The sequence below is a fragment of the Arachis stenosperma genome, chromosome 4, assembly GCF_014773155.1.
Source record: "Arachis stenosperma cultivar V10309 chromosome 4, arast.V10309.gnm1.PFL2, whole genome shotgun sequence".
Lineage (NCBI taxonomy): Eukaryota > Viridiplantae > Streptophyta > Magnoliopsida > Fabales > Fabaceae > Arachis > Arachis stenosperma.
In genome coordinates, this window is record NC_080380.1 from 78,070,681 (window position 1) to 78,094,642 (window position 23,962).

General features: G+C 39.2%; 1 non-coding gene across 1 annotated transcript; it reads right to left on the minus strand.

The window, feature by feature from the left end:
• Positions 1-11,053: 11,053 nt before the first annotated feature.
• LOC130978754 (small nucleolar RNA R71) lies at positions 11,054-11,161 on the minus strand. The gene has a single exon (XR_009086371.1). It is a non-coding gene; the product is annotated as a small nucleolar RNA R71 (small nucleolar RNA).
• Between the last annotated feature and the right edge of the window lie 12,801 nt (positions 11,162-23,962).

Below are 23,962 nucleotides of genomic sequence, written 5' to 3' on the forward strand. Positions count from 1 at the left end.
CGAATCAGAGCTAGAGGAATTTAGACTCAATGCTTTCGAAAATGTAAAGATTTACAAAGAGAAAGCGAAAGATGGCATGATAAGAAATTGTCATCCAGAGTCTTTGAGCCGGGGCAGAAAGTTCTGCTATTCAATTCTAGGCTCAAATTATTCCCTGGGAAATTAAAATCCCGGTGGAGAGGCCCATATGTCATTACAAACGTATCACCATATGGATACATAGGGCTTCAGGATAATGACTCTAACAAAAAGTTCATTGTTAATGGACAAAGAGTCAAACATTATCTTGAAGGCAATTTTGAGCAAGAATGCTCAAAACTGAGACTTGATTAAAACTCAGTCCAGCTAAAAGACATTAAAGAAGCGCTTGCTGGGAGGCAACCCAGCCAATCACAAAATTTAATTTTATTCGTATTGATTTTCTTTACAGGTTTGAGTCCAAGTATCTTCAAAAGGTGAAATAGCATTTGGTTGAAGTCACAGAGTTACAAGGAAATTTGGAAGCTCACTGGCATGAAAAAGCCAGTAAGAAATACTTTGGGCGTTAAACGCCCAAAAGAAGCTCCCACTGGGCGTTTAACGCCAGTAAGGGTAGCCATCTGGGCGTTAAACGCCAGAAAGGAGCATCTTCTGGGCGTTAAACGCCAGAAAGATGCACCTTCTGGGCGTTTAACGCCAGTTTGCTAGCATCCTGGCGTTTAACGCCAGGATGGTGGGGAGGAGGTAAAATTCGTTTTTCTTTACAATTTTTCTAAATTTTTAAGTTTCAATTCATGATTTCTTGCATAAACATGTTTCAAAATATCATCCTTCAAAATCAATTTGGTTTTCTAAGAACCCTAATTTCTAAAATCCCTTTTTCAAAAATATCAAATGTATCTTAATTTATAAACACAAATCTTTTTCCAATCCAATTCTTTTTCAAACAATTTTAATATCTTTTTCAACTCATCTTATCTTTTTATGAAAATACCTCTCCTTCTACTCCTCTCCTTTCCTTTCTTTTGCTTGAGGACAAGCAAACCTCTAAGTTTGGTGTGATTTGCCATGATCACTGAGCTAAAACTCATTAAGATCATGGCACCTAAGAGAACAAGAAGAGCAAGGATGTGAACTTAAGGGAGCTGAAGCATCAGAAATTAATTCTTGAAGGCATCCCACAGACTAAAGGAACATCCACTTCCCAAAATACAGGTTGTTAAGTTCTAATTCCAGCTTTAACTCTGTGATAGTATTATTATAAGATTTTACCTTAGAAGTTATATAGGAGTAGTAGTACTTAGCATATCTATTTTGATTTTATTTCCAATTAAGCTATAATTTATTTTTCTCATCATCATCAGGCATGAATAAAGTAGTAGATTTTTTTAGAATAAAGAAGTAATTTATATTTTTGAGTTCTTAGTAATAAGACTATAATTAATTATATGTGGTGGCAATACTTGTTGTTCTCTGAATGAATGCTTGAACAGTGCATAAATTGTACTTTGAATTTGATGAATATTGGCTCCTGAAAGGATGAGGAACACGAAAATATTATTGATGATCTGAAAAATCATGAAATTGATTCTTGAAGCAAGAAAAGCAGTCAAAAAAAAAAAAAAAAAAAACAAGCCATGAGCACTAGCTAAGAATAAAAAGGGATCCAAGGCTTTGAGCATCAATGGATAGGAGGGCCCAAGGAAATAAAATCCAGGCCTAAGCGGCTAAACCAAGCTGTCCCTAACCATATGCTTGTGGCATGCAGGTCCAAGTTACAAGCTTGAGACTGAGTGGTTAAAGTCGTGATCCAAAGCAAAGAGTGTGCTTAAGAGCTCTGGACACCACTAACTGGGGACTTTAGCAAAGCTAAGTCACAATCTGAAAAGGTTTACCCAGTTATGTGTCTGTGGCATTTATGTATCCGGTGGTAATACTGGAAGACAAAGTGCTTAGGGCCACGGCCAAGACTCATAAATAGCTGTGTTCAAGAATCAACATACTACACTAGGAGAGTCAATAATACTATCTGAATTCTGAGTTCCTAAGGATGCCAATCATTCTGAAATTCAAAAGATACAGGGAGATGCCAAAACTGTTCAGAGACAAAAAGCTACAAGCCCCGCTCATCTAATACGAACCTGAGCTTCATTTAAAACTCTAAAATATTATTACTTCTTAATTTTTGTTAGAACCTATTTTATTCATCTAGTTGCTTGAGGACAAGCAATAGTTTAAGTTTGGTGTTGTGATGAGCGGATATTTTGTACGCTTTTTGGGGGTAATTTCATGTAGATTTTAGCATGTTTCAGTTAGTTTTTAGTAAAATAATATTAGTTTTTAGGCAAAAATCATATTTCTGGACTTTACTATGAGTTTGTGTGTTTTTCTGTGATTTCAGGTATTTTCTGGCTGAAATTGAGGGAGCTGAGCAAAATCTGACTTAGGCTGAAAAGGACTGCTGATGCTGTTGGATCCTGACCTCCCTGCACTCGAAATGGATTTTCTGGAGCTACAGGAGTCCAATTGGCGCGCTCTCAACGGCGTTGGAAAGTAGACATCCAGGGCTTTCCAGCATATAATAGTCCATACTTTGCGCAAGGATAGACGACGTAACTTGGCGTTGAACGCCAAGTACATGCTGTTGTCTGGAGTTAAACGCCAGAAAAACGTCATGATCCGGAGTTGAACGCCCAAAACACGTCAAAACCTGGAGTTTGACGCCAAGAAAGGCCTCCACACGTGGAAAGCATTAGTCTCAGCCCCAGCACACACCAAGTGGGCCCCAGAAGTGGATTTCTGCACCAATTATCTTAGTTTATTCATTTTCTGTAAACCTAGGTTACTAGTTTACTATTTAAACAACTTTTACAGACTTATCTTGTACCTCATGACATTTTCAGATCTGAATTACATACTTTTGACGGCATGAGTCTCTAAACTCCATTGTTGGGGTGAGGAGCTCTGCAGCGTCTCGATGATTTAATACAATTCCTTTGTTTTCCATTCAAACACGCTTGTTCTTATCTAAGATGTTTATTCGCGCTTAATTGTGAAGAAGGTGATGATCCGTGACACTCATCACCTTCCTCAATCCATGAACGTGTGCCTGACAACCACCTCCGTTCTACATCAGATTGAATGAATGTCTCTTAGCTTCCCTAATCAGAATCTTCGTGGTATAAGCTGGATTGATGGCGGCATTCATGAGAATCCGGAAAGTCTAAACCTTGTCTGTGGTATTCCGAGTAGGATTCCGGGATTGAATGACTGTGACGTGCTTCAAACTTTAACCTGCTGGGCGTTAGTGACAGACGCAAAAGAGGGATTCTATTCCAGTAGGAGCGGGAACCAACCGGTGATTAGCCGTACTGTGACAGAGTGCGTGAGCATAGTTTTCACTGCGAGGATGGGAAGTAGCCACTGACAACGGTGACACCCTACATAGAGCTTGCCATGGAAGGAACCTGCGTGTGAGAAAGGATTTCAAGGAAGAGTTGAAGTCAGAGGACAAAGCATCTCCAAAACTCCAACATATTCCCCAGTGCTGCAAATCAAAGTAACATTGTTCCCTCTTTTATCAAATCCAGTAATTTCACTTTTAATCCAAATTAATCTTTGTTGACATCCTAACTAAGACTGATAAAATAAATATTGATTGCTTCAAACCAATAATCTCTGTGGATTCGACCCTTACTCACGTAAGGTATTACTTGGACGACCCAGTACACTTGCTGGTCAGTTGAACGGAGTTGTGAGCTTCCCTAATCAGTTAGTTAAATTAGTTCTCCTTGGCACATGCCAAGAAGCCACTAATTAAGGATCACAATTGGAGTTAGTTAAATTGAGGGACCTAAGCAAAAATTTGATTCAGAGGCTGACAAAGGACTGCAGATGCTATTGGAGTCTGACCTCCCTGCACTCGAAGTGGATTTTCTGGAGCTACAGAACTCCAAATGGCGCTCTCTTAATTGCGTTGGAAATTAAACATCCAGGGCTTTCCAGCAATATATAATAGTCCATACTTTGTGCGAGTTTTGATGACGTAAAATTGCGTCAAAACGCCAGCTCTCTGCCCTTCTCTAGTGTCAAAACGCCAAAACTGACATAAAAGTTGGAGTTAAACGCCCAAACAGGCACCAAAGCTGGCGTTTAACTCCAAGGAAGACCTCTACACGTGAAAGCTTCAATGCTCAGCCCAAGCACACACCAAGTGAGCCCGAAAGTGGATTTCTGCATTATTTACTTAATTTTGTAACCCTAGTAACTAGTTTAGTATAAATAGAACTTTTTACTATTGTACTAGGGGTCTTTTTTTCCTATTTACGAATTCATATGCCATTTGGGGAGGCTGGCCATTTGGCCATGCCTAGACCTTGTTCTTATGTATTTTCAACGGTGGAGTTTCTAACCACCATAGATTAAGGTGTGGAGCTCTGCTGTTCCTCGAGTATTAATGCAATTACTACTATTTTCTATTCAATTCATGCTTATTCCTGTTCTAAGATATCCATTCACACACAAAAACATGATGAATGTGATGATTATGTGACGCTCATCACCATTCTCACTTATGAACGCGTGCCTGACAAACACTCCCGTTCTACATGCAAACAAGCTTGAATGCATATCTCTTAGCCTTCTGGTTCACGATCAGAGTCTTCGTGGTATAAGCTAGAATCAATTGGCAGCATTCCTGAGATCCTAAAAGTCTAAACCTTGCCTGTGATTTTCCGAGTAGGATCTGGGAAGGGATGACTGTGACGAGCTTCAAACTCGCGAGTGTTGGGTGTAGTGACAGACGCAAAAGGATCACTGGATTCTATTCCAACATGATCGAGAACTGACAGATGATTAGCCGTAAGGTGACACCGCATTTGGACCATTTTCATTGAGAGGACGGAAAGTAGCCATTGACAACGGTGATGCCCAACATACAGCTTGCCATAGAAAGGAGTATGAAGGATTCGATGAAGGCAGTAGGAAAGCAGAGATTCAGAAGGAATAATGCATCTCCATACGCCTATCTGAAATTCCCACCAATGATTTACATAAGTATCTCTATCTTTATTTTCTGTTTAGTTATCTTTTAATTATTAAAACTCCATAACCATTTGAATCCGCCTGACTGAGATTTACAAGGTGACCATAGCTTGCTTCAAGCCGATAATCTCTGTGGGATCGACCCTTACTCACGTAAGGTTTATTACTTGGATGACCTAGTACACTTGCTAGTTAGTTGTGCAAAGTTGTGAAGAAGAGTGATACTACAATTGTGCGTACCAAGTTGTTGGCGCCATTGAGATCACAATTTCGTGCACCATAGTCCTTATTCAATTGAAGGACTAACTCTCCTCTGTCCACATCAATCACAGTCCTTGCTATGGCTAGGAAGGGTCTTCCAAGAATGATGGATTCATCCTCATCCTTCCCAGTGTCTAGGATTATGAAGTCAGCAGGATGTAAATGCCTTCAACCTTCACTAAGACATCCTCTACAAGTCCATAAGCCTGTTTCATTAATTTGTTTGCCACCTCTAGTGAGATTCTTGCAGCTTGTACCTCAAAGATCCTTAGTTTCTCCATTACAGAGAGTGGCATTAGGTTTATACCTGACCCCAGGTTACACAGAGCCTTCTTAAAGGTCATGGTGCCTATGGTACAAGGTATTAAGAACCTTCTGGGATCCAGTTTCTTCTGAGGTAATTTCTGCTGAACCAAGGCATTCAGTTCATTGATGAGCAATGGAGGTTCATCCTCCCAAGTCTCATTACCAATTAACTTGGCATTTAGCTTCATGATTGCTTCTAGATACCGAGCAACTTGCTCTTCAATAATATCTTCATCCTCTTCAGAGGAAGAATACTCATCAGAGCTCATGAATGGCAACAGTACGTTCAGTGGAATCTCTATGGGCTCTGTATGAGCCTCAGATTCTTTTGGTTCCTCATTAGGGAACTCTTTAGTGGTTAGTATACGTCCATTGAGGTCTTCCTCACTGGAAATCACTGCTTCTTCCACCTCTATAGGTTCGGCCACTTTGGTTATATTGATGGCCTTGCACCCTCTCTTTGGATTCTCTTCTGTATTGCTTGGGAGAGTACTATGAGGAATTTTAGTACATCTTTTACTCAGCTGACCCACTTGTGCCTCCAAATTTTTGATGGAGGACCTTGTTTCAGTCATGAAACTGAGAGTGGTCTTAGATAGATCAGAGACTATGGTTGCTAAGTCAGAGAGGCTCTGCTTAGAATTATCTGTCTGTTGCTGAGAAGATGATAGAAAATGCTTGTTATTGCCAAACCTATTTCTCCCACCATTATTATTATTGAAGCCTTGTTGAGGCTTCTGTTGATCCTTCTATGAGAAATTTGGATGATTTCTCCATGAAGGATTATAGGTGTCTGATAAACCCCATTTGTAGGGTTTATCTTGTATTGATTTTAAATGATTTTATGACCTTTTACCCACATTTATTCAATGAAATAGCATGGTTTCATGATTGTTTCCCAATTTGTGCTTAAGTGTGAAGACATGCTTTCTAGGTCCTTAATTAGCTAAATTTATTCAACTTTGATTCCACTAGATGCCTTGACTTATTTTTTAAGTGATTTCAGGTTGAAAAGGGCTAGGGAAGGATCAAAGGAGTGAAAGAAAAGCATACAAAGTGGAGAATATCATGAAAAGCCAAAGAATTGAACTCGCCCATGGACGCGCGCGCGCACCAGGCGCTTACGCACACCTTGCGAATTACCCCATGGACACGTACGCGTACTATGCGCATACGCGTCGGTGCTGGTATATGATTTTTTAATGAAAACGTGGCCGGCAAATTCAGAAGGGTTGTGGGGCCCAATCTCAACCAACTTTGGTGCCAAAAATGCTATTTAAAGCCAAGGATTAAAGAGCAAAGGGGGGATTCCATCATTCACACTCGTTAGGATTAGTTTAGAGTTAGTTTTAGAGAGAGAAGCTCTCACTTCTCTCTAGGATTTGGATTAGGATTAGGTTTAGTTCTTAGATCTAGGTTTAATTCATGCTTTGATTTACTTTTCCTTTTGTAATTCTTCTTCTCCTACATCTCTTCTCTCTAGTTTAGCATTTAAATATTGTAATTCTCTACTTTTATGTTGATGCACTTTTATTCTTCCATTTTCCTTTAATGCAATTTGTGTTTTCATGTTCCTTTATTGTTCATTTGATTTGTTGTTGTTAATTCTTTGCAATTAGTTATTGTTAGAATTCATTCTTGTTGTTGATTTACTATGCTTTCCTTTTGTGCCTTCCAAGTGTTTGATGAAATGCTTGGAGGAGTGTTAGAGTAGAATTTTATGTTCTTGGCTTGGAAAGGTAACTTAGGAACTCTTGAGTTACTAATGTCCAAGTGATTGTTAGTTGATAGCCATTAACTCTAGTCTTCATTAATTCAATTAGTGGAGTGATGAGCGGATAATTTGTACGCTTTTTGGCATTATTTTTCGTATGTTTCTAGTAGGATTTAGTTAGTTTTTAGTATATTTTTATTAGTTTTTAGTTAAAATTCACTTTTCTGGACTTTACTATGAGTTTGTGTGTTTTTCTGTGATTTCAGGTATTTTCTGGCTGAAATTGAGGGACCTGAGCAAAAATCTGATTCAGAGACTGAAAAGGACTGCAGATGCTGTTGGATTCTGACCTCCCTGTACTCGAAGTGGATTTTCTGGAGCTACAGAAGCCGAATTGGCGCGCTCTCAACGGCGTTGGAAAGTAGACATCCTGGGCTTTCCAGCAATATATGATAGTCCATACTTTTCCCAAGATTTGATGGCCCAAATCGGCGTTCAAAGTCACCTTCAGATTTCCCAGCGTTAAACGCCGGAACTGGCACCAAAGTGGGAGTTAAACGCCCAAACTGGCACAAAAGCTGACGTTTAACTCCAAGAAGAGTCTCTACACGAAAATGCTTCATTGCTCAGCCCAAGCACACACCAAGTGGGCCCGGAAGTGGATTTTTATGTCATTTACTCATCTTTGTAATTCTTAAGCTACTAGTTCCCTATAAATAGGACCTTTTACTATTGTATTTGATATCTTTTGATCACTTTAGATCTCTAGATCATCTTTTGATCATGTTTTTATGATTGAACCCTCTTTGGGAGGATGGCCTCACGGCCATGCCTAGACCTTGTTCTTATGTATTTTCAACGGTGGAGTTTCTACACACCATAGATTAAGGTATGGAGCTCTGCTGTACCTCGAGTATTAATGCAATTACTATTGTTCTTCTATTCAATTCAGCTTGTTCTTGTTCCAAGATATCACTTGTTCTTCAACTTGATGAATGTGATGATCCGTGACACTCATCATCATTCTCACCTATGAACGTGTGACTGACAACCACCTCCGTTCTACCTTAGATTGAGTGAATATCTCTTGGATTCCTGATACACGATGCATGGTTGATCGCCTGACAACCGAGCGCTCGCCTGACAAACGAGCCAGCCATTCCGTGAGATCAGAGTCTTCGTGGTATAGGCAAGAACTGATGGCGGTATTCAAGAGAATCCGGAAGGTCTAACCTTGTCTGTGGTATTCTGAGTAGGATTCAATGATTGAATGACTGTGACGTGCTTCAAACTCCTGAGGGCGGGGCGTTAGTGACAGACGCAAAAGAATCACTGGATTCTATTCCGACCTGATTGAGAACCGACAGATGGATAGCCGTGCCGTGACAGGGTGCGTTGAACATTTCCACTGAGAGGATGGGAGGTAGCCACTGACAACGGTGAAACCCTTGCATAAGCTTGCCATGGAAAGGAGTAAGAAGGATTGGATGAAGACAGTAGAAAGCAGAGAGACGGAAGGGACAAAGCATCTTCATACGCTTATCTGAAGCTCTCACCAATGATATACATAAGTATCTCTATCTTTATCTTTATGTTTCATTCATCACCCATACCCATTTGAGTCTGCCTGACTAAGATTTACAAGGTGACCATAGCTTGCTTCATACCAACAATCTCCGTGGGATCGACCATTACTCGCGTAAGGTTTATTACTTGGACGACCCAGTGCACTTGCTGGTTAGTTGTGCGGAGTTGTGATAGAGAGTTGAGATTGCAATGAGCGTACCATGTTGATGGCGCCATTGATGATCACAATTTCGTGCACCAAGTTTTTGGCGCCGTTGCCGGGGATTGTTTCGTGTATGGACAACTGACGGTTCATCTTGTTGCTTAGATTAGGTATTTTTCAGAATTCTTAAGAATGAGTTCTAGAGTTTCATGATGATCTGTTGAAGTCTGGCTGGCTGTGAAGCCATGTCTAATCTTATTGGACCGAGGTTTCAACTTATCATCACAAGAGCTTATTGATCTCTATCAATCTTGCTATTGGAGCAATGATCTGCTAAGGCTTGGCTGGCCATTGGCCATGTCTAGTGTTTTGGACCGAAGCTTTCTTTGAAAGCTTGGCTGGCTGTGAAGCCATGTCTAATTCCTGGACCGGAGTCTTAGACTAGCATTGCAATGATTCCTGGAATCCAAATTAAGAATTTTGAAACCTTTATTTTCTATTTCCATATAATTTTCGAAAAATCCAAAAAAATTTCAAAATCATAAAAACCAAAAATATTTTATGTTTCTTGTTTGAGTCTAGTGTCTAATTTTAAGTTTGGTGTCTTGCATGCATTGTTTATTTGATCTTGGTTCTATTTTCAAGTCAATAATACAGGGAACTGAAGATTCAGAACATGCAGTAGAGGAATTACACAGAAAAAGCTGGGCGTTCAAAACGCCCAGTGAAGAAGGACAGACTGGCGTTTAAACGCCAGCCAGGGTGCCTGGTTGGGCGTTTAACGCCCAAAAAGGTAGTGCATTGGGCGTTAAACGCCAGAATGTGCACCATTCTGGGCGTTTAACGCCAGGATGGCACAAGAGGGAAGATTCTGTTTTTAATTCAGATTTTTTTCAAGTTTTCAAAGTTTTTCAAAATCAAATCTTTTTCAAATCATATATTTTCAATCAAATCTTTTTCAAAATCAATTTCTTTCCTTTTTCAAAAATACTTGCTATCAATTAATGATTTGATTCAACATTTTAAGTATGTTGCCTTTTCAGTTGAGAGAGGTTTAATGTTTGAATCATATCTTTTCTTGTTAGGCAAGTCATTAATTTTTAAAATCAAATCTTTTTAAATTGTTTTTCAAATCATAACTTTTAAATCACATCTTTTTCAAAAATAGTCTTCAATCATATCTTTTTCAAAATCTTTTTCAAAATCACTTGATTTCTTTCCCACTTTAGTTTTCGAAAATTATCAATCATTTTTCAAAATGTTTTCAAAATCTTTCACTTAATTTTCGAAAATTTCTTCCTCTCTTCTCACATCCTTCTATTTATGGAGTACCCTCTCCTTCTCAATGCACATCGAACTCTATCTGATTAAGTTCGAATTCTTCTACCTCTTCCTTCTAATTTTCTTCTTCTCTGACACCTCAAGGAATCTCTATACTGTGACATAGAGGATTCCACATTTTCTTGTTCTCTTCTCTTTCATATGAGCAGGAACAAAGACAAAGGCATTCTTGTTGAAGCTGACCCTGAACCTGAGAGGACCTTGAAGCGAAAGCTAAGAGAAGCTAAGGCACAACTCTCTGTAGAGGACCTAACAGAAATCTTCAAAGAAGAAGACATGGCAGCCGAAAACAACAACAATGCAAACAATGCAAGGAAGGTGCTAGGTGACTTTACTGCACCTACTCCCGACTTCTATGGGAGAAGCATCTCTATCCCTGCCATTGGAGCAAACAACTTTGAGCTTAAGCCTCAATTAGTTTCTCTAATGCAACAGAATTACAAGTTCCATGGACTTCCATTGGAAGATCCTCATCAGTTCTTAGCTGAATTCTTGCAAATCTGTGACACTGTCAAGACTAATGGGGTTGACCCTGAGGTCTACATACTTATGCTATTCCCTTTTGCTGTAAGAGACAGAGCTAGGACATGGTTGGACTCACAACCTAAAGAAAGCCTGGACTCATGGGAAAAGCTAGTCAATGCCTTCTTGGCAAAGTTCTTTCCACCTCAAAATTGAGTAAGCTTAGAGTGGAAGTCCAAACCTTCAGACAGAAGGATGGAGAATCCCTCTATGAAGCTTGGGAAAGATACAAACAATTGATCAGAAAATGTCCTTCTGACATGCTTTCTGAATGGAGCATCATAGGTATTTTCTATGATGGTCTCTCTGAACTATCCAAGATGTCTTTGGATAGCTCTGCTGAAGGATCTCTTCATCTGAAGAAGACGCCTACAGAAGCTCAAGAACTAATTGAAATGGTTGCAAATAACCAATTCATGTACACTTCTGAAAGGAATCCTGTGAACAATGGGACTAATCAGAAGAAAGGAGTTCTTGAGATTGATACTCTGAATGCCATTCTGGCTCAGAATAAAATATTGACTCAGCAAGTCAATTTGATTTCTCAAAGTCTGTCTGGAATGCAAAATGCACCAAGTAGTACTAAGGATGCTTCATCTGAAGAAGAAGCTTATGATCCTGAGAACCCTTCAATGGAAGAGGTGAATTACATGGGAGAACCCTATGGAAACACCTATAATTCTTCATGGAAAAATCATCCAAATTTCTCATGGAAGAATCAAGAGAGACCTCAATAAGGTTTCAACAACAATAATGGTGGAAGAAACAGGTTTAGCAATGGCAAGCCTTTTCCATCATCTTCTCAGCAACAGACAGAGAATTCTAAGCAGAACCACTCTGACTTAGCAACCATGGTCTCTGATCTAATCAGAACCACTCAAAGTTTCATGACTGAAACAAGATCCTCCATTAGAAACTTGGAGGCACAAGTGGGACAGCTGAGCAAGAAAGTTACTGAACTCCCTCCTAGTAATCTTCCAAGCAATACAGAAGAAAATCTAAAAGGAGAGTGCAAGGCCATCAACATGGCCGAATTTGGAGAGGAAGGAGAGGAAGTGAACGCCACTGAGGAAGACCTCAATGGGCGTGCACTGACCTCCACTGAGTTCCCCAATGAGGAACCATGGGAATCTGAGGCTCAAAATGAGACCATAGAGATTCCATTGGACTTGCTTCTGCCTTTCATGAGCTCTGATGAGTATTCCTCCTCTGAAGAGGATGAGTATGTCACTGAAGAGCAAGTTGCTAAATACCTTGGAGAAATCATGAAGCTAAATGACAAGTTATTTGGAAATGAGACTTGGGAGGATGAACCCCCTTTGCTCACCAAAGAATTGGATGACTTGTCTAGGCAGAAATTACCTCTAAAGAGGCAGGACCCTGGGAAGTTCTCCATACCTTGTACCATAGGCACCATGACCTTCAAGAAAGCTCTGTGTGACTTAGGGTCAAGTGTAAACCTCATGCCTCTCTCTGTAATGGAGAAGCTAGGGATCTTTGAGGTACAAGCTGCAAGAATCTCACTAGAGATGGCAGACAATTCAAGAAAACAAGCTTATGGACTTGTAGAGGATGTTTTGGTGAAGATTGAAGACCATTACATCCCTGCTGATTTCATAGTCCTAGAGACTGGGAAGTGCATGGATGAATCCATCATCCTTGGCAGACCCTTCCTAGCCACAGCTAAGGCTGTGATTGATGTTGATGGAGGTGAACTGATCATTCAAGTGAATGAAGAATCCTTTGTGTTTAAGGCTCAAGGATATCCCTCTGTCACCATGGAGAGGAAGCATGAAGAGCTTCTCTCAAATCAGAGTCAAACAGAGCCCCCACAGTCAAACTCTAAGTTTGGTGTTGGGAGGCCACAACCAAACTCTAAGTTTGGTGTTGAACCCCCATATTCAAACTCTAAGTTTGGTGTTGGGAGGTTCCAACATTGCTCTGAGAAAATGTGAGGCTCCATGAGAGCCCTCTGTCAAGCTACTGACATTAAAGAAGCACTTGTTGGGAGGCAACCCAATGTCATATTTTATCTATTTTCCTTTGTTATTTTATGTTTTTTGTAGGTTGATGATCATGAGAAGTCACAAAATCAATTGAAAAAGCAAAAACAGAATGAAAAGGAAGAAAAACAGCACACCCTTTGTTATTTTATGTTTTTTGTAGGTGATGATCATGAGAAGTCACAAAATCAATTGAAAAAGCAAAAAAACAGAATGAAAAACAGGAAGAAAAACAGCACACCCTGGAGGAAGAACCTACTGGCGTTTAAACGCAGTAAGGCTAGCAGATGGGCGTTAACGCCCAGTCTGGCACCATTCTGGGCGTTTAACGCCAGAAAGGGGCACCAGACTGGAGTTAAACGCCAGGAAAGGGCAAAAGAACCTGGCGTTAAACGCCAGAAATGGGCACCAGCTCGGCGTTTAACGCCAGAATTGGCTCAAAACGCATTTTTGCATGCCATTTGGTGCAGGGATGACTTTTCCTTGACACCTCAGGATCTGTGGACCCCACAGGATCCCCACCTACCCCACCACTCTCTTCTTCTTCTATCTCTTCTTTCTCTCAAGGGTGCATCAAGACCACTTCTATGAAGTTGTGGCCATAAAGAAGGGTCAACTTTGATCAAAGGTTGGACCAAGTCCTCACAGACATTTGTGAAAGAGGGCGCTCAATGGAAGAGAGATTCAAAAGGAAAGCCGGTTCAACGGAGAAGGCATGACCACAAGCCCATCACTAAGAAAAGGATGGAGCAAACAAGAGACCCACTCATCATGAAATCCCTGAGATGCCTCAAGGGATGCACTTTCCTCACAAGACTATTGGGAGCAAATTAAACACCTCCCTAGGAGAATGAGTTCCAACATGGACAACTAAGGGTGGAGCACCAAGAACACTCCATTCTCCTCCATGAAATTAGAAGATCAAAGAATCATGAGAGAGGAGCAACAAAGAAGGAAGAGACATTGAGGAGCTCAAGCACTCCATAAGACCTTCAAGAGGAAGAACAAGCCGCCATCACTAAGGTGGACCCGTTCTTTAATCTCCTTGTTCTTTATTTTCTTGTTTTTCGGATTTTCATGCTTATGTTTATCCATGTTTGTGTCTTATGATCATTAGTGTCTTAGTGTCTATGCCTTAAAGTTATGAATGTCCTATGAATCCATCACCTTTCTTAAATAAACAATGTTCTTAATTGAAAAAGAGAAGAATTGCATGAATTTCAGATTTTATAACAGATTAATTATTTTGATGTGGAGGCAACACTTTTGTTTTCTGAATGTATGCTTAAACAGTGCATATGTCTTTTGAATTTGTGGTTCATGATTGGTTGGCTCTTGAAAGAATGATGAAAAAGGAGACATGTTACTGAGGATCTGAAAAATCATAAAAATGATTCTTGAAGCAAGAAAAAGCAGTGAATACAAAAAAAGAAACAAGCGAAAAAAAAAAGAGGAAGGAGAAAAACGAAAAAAAAAGAGAGAGAAAAAGAAAGAAAGAAATAAAGTTGTGATCCAAGGCAAAAAGAGTGTGCTTAAGAACCCTGGACACCTCTAATTGGGGACTCTAGCAAAGCTGAGTCACAATCTGAAAAGGTTCACCCAGTTATGTGTCTGTGGCATGTATGTATCCGGTGGTAATACTGGAAGACAGAGTGCTTTGGGCCACGGCCAAGACTCATAAAGTAGCTGTGTTCAAGAATCATCATACTTAACTAGGAGAATCAATAACACTATCCGGATGCTGAGTTCCTAAAGAAGCCAATCATTCTGAATTTCAAAGGATAGAGTGAGATGCCAAAACTATTCAGAGGCAAAAAGCTAAAAGCCCCGCTCATCTAATTAATACTGATCTTCATAGATGTTTTTGGAATTCATTGCATATTCTCTTCTTTTTATCTTGTTTGATTTTCAGTTGCTTGGGGACAAGCAACAATTTAAGTTTGGTGTTGTGATGAGCGGATAATTTGTACGCTTTTTGGCATTATTTTTAGTATGTTTCTAGTAGGATTTAGTTAGTTTTTAGTATATTTTTATTAGTTTTTAGTTAAAATTCACTTTCGGACTTTACTATGAGTTTGTGTGTTTTTCTGTGATTTCAGGTATTTCTGGCTGAAATTGAGGGACCTGAGCAAAAATCTGATTCAGAGACTGAAAAGGACTGCAGATGCTGTTGGATTCTGACCTCCCTGTACTCGAAGTGGATTTTCTGGAGCTACAGAAGCCGAACTGGCGCGCTCTCAACGGCGTTGGAAAGTAGACATCCTGGGCTTTCCAGCAATATATGATAGTCCATACTTTTTCCAAGATTTGATGGCCCAAATCGGCGTTCAAAGTCACCTTCAAATTTCCCAGCGTTAAACGCCGGAACTGGCACCAAAGTGGGAGTTAAACGCCCAAACTGGCACAAAAGCTGACGTTTAACTCCAAGAAGAGTCTCTACACGAAAATGCTTCATTGCTCAGCCCAAGCACACACCAAGTGGGCCCAGAAGTGGATTTTTATGTCATTTACTCATCTTTGTAATTCTTAAGCTACTAGTTCCCTATAAATAGGACCTTTTACTATTGTATTTGATATCTTTTGATCACTTTAGATCTCTAGATCATCTTTTGATCATGTTTTCATGATTGAACCCTCTTTGGGAGGCTAGCCTCACGGCCATGCCTAGACCTTGTTCTTATGTATTTTCAACGTTGGAGTTTCTACACACCATAGATTAAGGTGTGGAGCTCTGCTGTACCTCGAGTATTAATGCAATTACTATTGTTCTTCTATTCAATTCAGCTTGTTCTTGTTCCAAGATATCACTTGTTCTTCAACTTGATGAATGTGATGATCCGTGACACTCATCATCATTCTCACCTATGAACGTGTGACTGACAACCACCTCCGTTCTACCTTAGATTGAGTGAATATCTCTTGGATTCCTGATACACGATGCATGGTTGATCGCCTGACAACCGAGCGCTCGCCTGACAAACGAGCCAGCCATTCCGTGAGATCAGAGTCTTCGTGGTATAGGCAAGAACTGATGGCGGCATTCAAGAGAATCCGGAAGGTCTAACCTTGTCTGTGGTATTCTGAGTAGGATTCAATGATTGAATGACTGTGACGTGCTTCAAACTCCTGAGGGCGGGGCGTTAGTGACAGACGCAAAAGAATCACTGGATTCTATTCTGGCCTGATTGAGAACCGACAGATGGATAGCCGTGCCGTGACAGGGTGCGTTGAACATTTCCACTGACAGGATGGGAGGTAGCCACTGACAACGGTGAAACCCTTGCATAAGCTTGCCATGGAAAGGAGTAAGAAGGATTGGATGAAGACAGTAGGAAAGCAGAGAGACGGAAGGGACAAAGCATCTTCATACGCTTATCTGAAGCTCTCACCAATGATATACATAAGTATCTCTATCTTTATCTTTATGTTTCATTCATCACCCATACCCATTTGAGTCTGCCTGACTAAGATTTACAAGGTGTCCATAGCTTGCTTCATACCAACAATCTCCGTGGGATCGACCCTTACTCGCGTAAGGTTTATTACTTGGACGACCCAGTGCACTTACTGGTTAGTTGTGCGGAGTTGTGATAGAGAGTTGAGATTGCAATGAGCGTACCATGTTTATGGACTTGGATTGATATAGCTCATTTGACTTTCCTTTACTAGTTAGAGGATGATTTAATGGGATTGATCCTTGCCAATTCTCAAGTTGTGGTTAGTGATTAGGATAGAGATCCTTGACCATCAACCCTTGCCAAGACCTTTTTAGCCATTAGTTTACTTCCTTGCCATTTATCTTTCATGTCTCTTATCAAAACCCCAAAACATACTCCATAACCAATAACAAGACACTTTATTGCAATTCCTAGGGAGAACGACCCGAGGTTTGAATACTTCGGTTTATAAATTTTAGGGGTTTGTTACTTGTGACAAACAATCTTTTGTATGAAAGGATTATTGTTGGTTTATAAACTATACTTGCAACGAGATTTTATTTGTGAAATTCTAAACCGTCAAAAATCCAATCATCAAAATGGCACACGCGCACCAGGCGCTTACGCGCACCCTGCAAAATGGCCCATGGACGCGTACGCGTGCTGTGCGCGTACGCATCGGTGCTGGTATATAATTTTTTAATGAAAACGTGGCCAGCGAATTCAGAAGGGTTGTAGGGCCCAATCCCAACCAACTTTGGCGCCAAAAATGCTATTTAAAGCCAAGGATTGAAGAGCAAAGGGGGATTCCATCATTCACACTCATTAGGATTAATTTAGAGTTAGTTTTAGAGAGAGAAGCTCTCACTTCTCTCTAGGATTAGGATGAGGATTAGGATTAGGTTTAGTTCTTAAATCTAGGTTAATCTTTGCTCTCATCTACTTCTACCTTTCAATTCCTTGTTATTACATTCATTCTTCTTCTATTCTTTTGTTGTAATATCCTTTATGTTGCTTCTATATTTTGTTGTGGATCTACTCTTGTTCCTTCCATTTTCTTTCAATTCAATTTGAGATAATTCATAATAATTGTGTTTCTTTTAATTGTTGTTATAAATTCCTTGCAATAATTGTTGTTAGATTTCATTGTTGTTGTCAATTTACTATGCTTTTCTTTCATGCCTTCCATGTGTTTGATGAAATGCTTGGTTGGATTTTAGTATAGATTTTGTTCCTCTTGGCCTAGGTAGAGTAATTAGTGACTCCTGAGTTATCTAATTCCTTTGTTGATTGATAATTAAAAGCTGCTAATTAATTTGAATGCCTCTAAATTGATTAGGACTTGAGGAATCAAATTGATTCATCCACTTGACTTTCCTCCATAGTTAGAGGTTAACTAAGTGGTAGCAATGAATAATTTGTGGTCACAATTGAGGAGGATAACTAGGATAGGACTTCTAGTTCTCATATCTTGCCAAGAGCTTTGTTAGTTGTTAGTTTATTTTTATTGCATTTTATAATTCTTGTCTCCTATCTCAAAAACCCCAATCATAAATTATAACCAATAACAAGACACTTTATTGTAATTCCTAGGGAGAACGACCCGAGGTTTAAATACTTTGGTTTATAATTTTAGGGGTTTGTTTTAGTGACAAACAATGTTTTGTATGAAAGGATTCTTTGTTGGTTTAGAAACTATACTTGCAACGAGAATTCATTTGTGAATTCTAAACCGTCAAAAATCAAATCATCAAACTAGCGCCGTTGCCGGGGAGTTGCAATGGTATTGTGTTATTGGTTATTGTATATATGTGAATATTGTGAATAGCTTGATTTTTGCTTTTTGTTAGTATTTTCTAGTCTTTGGATTTGGTTTTTCTTGTTTCTCATTTGATTTTATTTTCCTTTTCTCTTGCTATCATGGATTCTCACTTTGGCTATGAGTTTGGTTACAATTATGTTGTAGGAAATGGGAGCTACAATGAAGATGTGTATCAAGGATAGGAGACTCAAAGGTGGGAGGAGCCATATGCATATGATCAATCCTCATGGCAACAACCTCCACCAATGCACTCTGAAGAAGAGCCATTTTTTATGCATATCAATCCAATGGCTATGGTGAATCTCCTTGTTACTTTCAAGAACCACCACTATATGCATATGAATCATATCCTTAACATGAACCTCAACCACACTCACAAGCCTCTTTTCACCAAACACCTTCACATGACCCCAATCCATATCCACCATACCAACCACCTTTTGAGCCATATGAGCCCTACATGGAACCATCATTCCAAGATTACTACTCCCAAGAACCATCTCAATACACACCACCACATCCTTACCAAGAAGAACCACTTTTCTATTATGAACCCATTCTCCAAGATATTGAACCCTCCTATCCACCCCAATCCTCAATGGATGAAATCCTTAGCCTTATACTTCAAGGGCAAGGAGAAATGCAAAGGGAGACACTAAAATTTGTGGCTACTTTGACCAAGGTAGTAAGCACCTTAGCCTTCCAATGCTTGAGTACTCAAAGCACTCCCATGGTCACATGTGGAGAATCAATTGAGAAGCATAGCATGAAGGAGAGATTGGAAACTCCGGTGGAGAATGAGGAATACCATTTTGTATTAGAGCAATTGGAGGAGCCTATGATCATCGAAGAAGAGGAAGAAGTGGTTGACGATTTAGGAGATGCGGAACCTCCTTGGGAACTTAGAGTTGAAGAAAATCCCTCCAAGAAGATTGAATTTGATGTTGAAGAGGATAGTGCACAACCTCCAAAATAATTTTTGAATGAAGACTTGGAAGGGATGAAGCAATAATTGAGTTCCCTTGGTGATGAAGATCTTGCATCCAACCTTCTTGGTGGTGAATCCTTTGAATTTGATGAACCTTCTCCCAATGAGATAGAAAGCAATGTGGAGGTAGATTTTTCTCACCCTCCCATTTATAATTTAAGTGATGGAGAAGAGGTAGATGAAATTGATGAACAAAGGATTGAAATTGAAGAAAGTTGTCAAGAGGTGGAGATTGACAAGGAAGCAAAGAAAGGAGTAGAGCTTGCAAGGACATTGGAGATACCTCTCCCCAAGCCACCACCATCCATTCTTTCATTCAAGTGGGTAAATTCCTTATACTTAAGCCTTATTATTCCCCTTGAATATAGTTTTTTTGAGATGGATGGTCAACTTAGACATATTTCTGGCTTTAAGAACAAAAAGGAGATGGTTAGTGGTTGGAAAAATCATTCTAGGTTCACTATGGTTACACGTTCAAAGTTTGATTGCAACGGTTGGTGTAGAACTAGATTGCTTGGGTCTAGGATGATGTTTGGTCACTTCTTTGAGAATTCTAAGTTTCTACCACCCGGATGGAACAATGGTGATCAACTTAAGGACGGGTGTCAAAACAAAGTGTGGGACCCCGGATCGCACAAGGAAAACCACCTTTGGGAGCTAATAGCTTGTGAGGAACTCCATCAAAGCTTGGAGCTATTAATTTTGAAGAATGGAGCTTATTGGAGACTCAAGCATTGGTGGATATTCCAAGATGAGTTCAAGCATAAGCCACCTTGAGAGGAGCTCCCCATAAGTCCAACTTAAGGACAATAAACAAAAGTGCTAGGTGGGAGACACTCCACCATGGTAAATTTTTTTCATTTTTCTCTTTTGTACATATTGGTAATTAGGTTAATTTCATGTTTAGTTTAGTTTGTTGAGTTTATTTGGTAGTTTAGTATGTTAAATAAAATTTTATGGTGTTTTGGTAGCTGTTTGGAGGTTTGGAACGCTTGGATTGGTGCAAAAACATAGAAAAATTTTTGAAAAACAGAGCACCATCCACGCGTATGCGTACGCGTCCCCAACTTTTTCGGCCAATCCATGCGCACGGGCACATGATGCGTCCGCGTGGATGCAGAAGTTCCAACCCCAGCCAATGACCCGAGAGTTGCGCCTGCACTGTGCGAACCTTGTGCGTGAGGCATAAACATCAACCCGCACATAAGCGCGACAGATGCGTGCGCACCCCATCTCCGGTTTACCAGGCACGCGTACGCATGCCTTGCGCATACGCGTCGCGCCCATTCCACTACCATCCATGCGCACGCAGCATGCACGCGTACGCGCGGATATCCTTCCTTCACTACATTTCTTTTCTTCTCCTCTTTCCATTTCTTTCCTTCTCCTTTCTTCTTCCCTTCTTCTACCCCTCATCCAACACTCCCAAACACCATTGATAACCATTTATTTTAGTTAGTTAATTAGTTAATTAGTTAGTTTAATTTTCATTCCTTTTTCTCTTTTTCATTGTAAGTGTTGGATTGTTATTCTTGTTTACCATTAATTGCTGCTGGATAATAAAAAGGATGTTATCTTAACATCATTATGTTTATAATCTTTGTTGGATTCTATTGTTGAGGTTATATTTTGCTACTTGGTTTTGAGTTTTTCATGCTTACCTTTTAAGAATACCATGTGATGAGAAATGCCTTCAAGCATATTTAATATTTTTAAATTGCATGATTTGGCCACCATGTGATTTGAATCCTTTTCTTTGCCTAGGCAATATCTTGATGGATGATGCTGTGCAATTACTTCAATGCATTGTGTTTCTATTTCATATGCGTCCATATGCTTTTATCATGAATACTTTCATGCTTCTTCAATGCTTGTTTTACCTTACAAGCTCAGTTAAAGCATCTCAAGCACACTAGGATAAGTGAAGTGCATACTTCTTTTGTGACATCACTTTTTATGTTAATGTGTGTTCTAAACCGCGCAATTTAGAATTCACATACCTAATATTTCTTAATGTCACACTAATTCACTCACTCATTCTTAGTGATTTACCTCATTCCAACAATTATGCTTCCTAGCTTTTGTTTTCTCATCTTATGGTGTTATATTTTTGTTTCTCATGATATAATGCACCACAAGCAAAAATGGAAGCAAAAGAGAAAACACGCAGCAACCGGTTGATGTACCAGCTGAAGGTAGCAATTCGGAGAGTCGCCGTACCCCATTGCTCATCTTTGAATGCACCGAGGACGGTGTAAATGTTTAAGTGTGGGGAGGTCGTCAGCGGTGATTTTGGGTGACAAATTTCTAATCCCAACACTTTTGTATTTCATTTTAGGTCTTTTAGGATTTTTGTTGCATTTTCTTAAATTTTGCATATATATACATAGTAAGCTTAGTCAAAAAAATGAAATTTTTCAAGATTTCTATCTATAGGGCATCTCAATTGGTTTGAGTGAAAAACTTTTTCATAGAACTTGCTCGAATTATATATATTGTGGATCATATTTTTGAGCTAAGAACACAAGCAAGTGAGTTTTGAGCTTAATGGTGTGGTTACATCTTATAACCACTTATTTTTCCTTCTTGTGTGCATTATACTCTTTCTATGATTGTGATCTTTGATTTGTTTGATTCTATATGTCCATTATTTTGTATATTCATGCATTTATATGATTGAGACCATTGTTTCATTAGCTCACTTACCCAAATAGCCTTACCTTTTATCTTCTATTGTTAGCCAACTTTGAGCCTACGATTAACCCACTTTGTTCTTTAATTTGGCACATTACAAGCCTTAAAGCAAAAAAAAAATAAATGTCCTTAATTTGGATCTTTGATTAGCTTAGGTTAGTGTGTGTGAGTATCATTCAAGAGTGGAGAAACTTGGGACATTGGTTGGGAAGAAGGGTGTGATTTTGTTTTGTATTTCTATATTCGGGGATTGGGTACTTACTCATGTGTTAATCAAATGTAAAACCTTATGCATTGATGTTCTTGTATATAGAAAGAAAAAAAATGAGAAAAACAAAAGAAAAAGAAAAGAAAAGAAAAATAATATGAAAAAGAAAAAAATAGAAAAAGAAAGAAACAAAGAAAAAAAGAAATAAAAGGGGACAAAATGCCCCAAAGCAAAGTGAAGCTCAATAAAATCAATGCATATGTGTTGTAAAATGAAAAGAAAATACATGAGTATGTGAAAAAGTGAGAAGAATGGGTAGTTAGGTTAGCTTTGAAATTGTATAGGATGTCATATGTTAGGTGGGAAGTTTAAGCTTATCAAATATTCAAAATTCCAAGCTCAATTAACCATATATGCATCCTACCTTGACCCTAACCCCATTACAACCTAAAGAAAAGACCTCATGATAGATGTATGCATGCATGAAATATGTGTTGATTGTTAGAAGAAGAACAAATCTTGGAAAGCATGATTAGGGGAGAATTGAGTGAATCGACCCTAAACACTTGAGCAAATAGAGTGCAAACACTACCGGTGAGGGTTCGATTGCTCAATTACATGTTTCCACCTATAAGTGTCACTTTTCATGCAAGTTTGTAAAAATATTTAATAGCTCAATTCAATTGTGGTTTGGCATGGTTGTTAATACCTTTGGCCCTTGTGCATATATGCTTCTTGGGAATTGATTTATTTTAACCGAGCAATCGCATTCATTTAGATAGTTGCATTTAGATAGGTTGCACATAGTCTAGTTCCATTTAATAAATGTCATGCCCTTTACTTCATTATTGGTTTAAGCATGAGGACATGCTTGGTTTAAGTGTGGGGAGGTCGATAAACTCCATTTGTAGGGTTTATCTTGTATTGATTTTAAGGGATTTTATGACGTTTTACCCACATTTATTCAATGAAATAGCATGGTTTCATGATTGTCTCCCAATTTGTGCTTAAGTGTGAAAACATGCTTTCTAGGTCCTTAATTAGCTAAATTTAATTCACCTTTGATTCCACTAGATGCCTTGATGTGTTTGTAAAGTGATTTCAGGTTGAAAAGGCTAGAAATGATCAAAGGAGTGAGAGGAAAGCATACAAAGGGGACAAGATCATGAAAAGCCAAAGAATTGAACTCGCCCATGGACGCGTGCACGCACCAGGTGCTTACGCGCACTCTGCGAAATGGTCCATGGACGCGTACACGTGCTGTGCGCATACGCGTCGGTGCTAGTATATGATTTTTTAATGAAAACGTGGCCAGCAAATTCAGAAGGGTTATGGGGCCCAATCCCAACCAACTTTGGCGCCAAAAATGCTTTTAAAGCCAAGGATTGAAGAGCAAAGGGGGATTCCATCATTCACACTCATTAGGATTAGTTTAGAGTTGGTTTTAGAGAGAGAATTTCTCACTTCTCTCTAGGATTAGGATTAGGATTAGGTTTAGTTCTTAGATCTAGGTTAATCTTTGCTCTCATCTACTTCTACCTTTCAATTCCTTGTTGTTACATTTATTCTTCTTCTATTCTTTTGTTGTAATCTCCTTTATGTTGCTTCTATATTTTGTTGTAGATCTACTTTTGTTCCTTCTATTTTCTTTCAATTCAATTTAAGGTAATTCATAATAATTGTGTTTCTTTTGATTGTTGTTATAAATTCCTTGCAATAATTGTTGTTAGATTTCATTGTTGTTGTCAATTTACTATGCTTTTCTTTCATGCCTTCCACGTGTTTGATGAAATGCTTGGTTGGATTTTAGTATAGATTTTGTTCCTCTTGGCCTAGGTAGAGTAATTAGTGACTCTTGAGTTATCTAATTCCTTTGTTCATTGATAATTAGAAGTTGCTAATTGATTTGAATGCC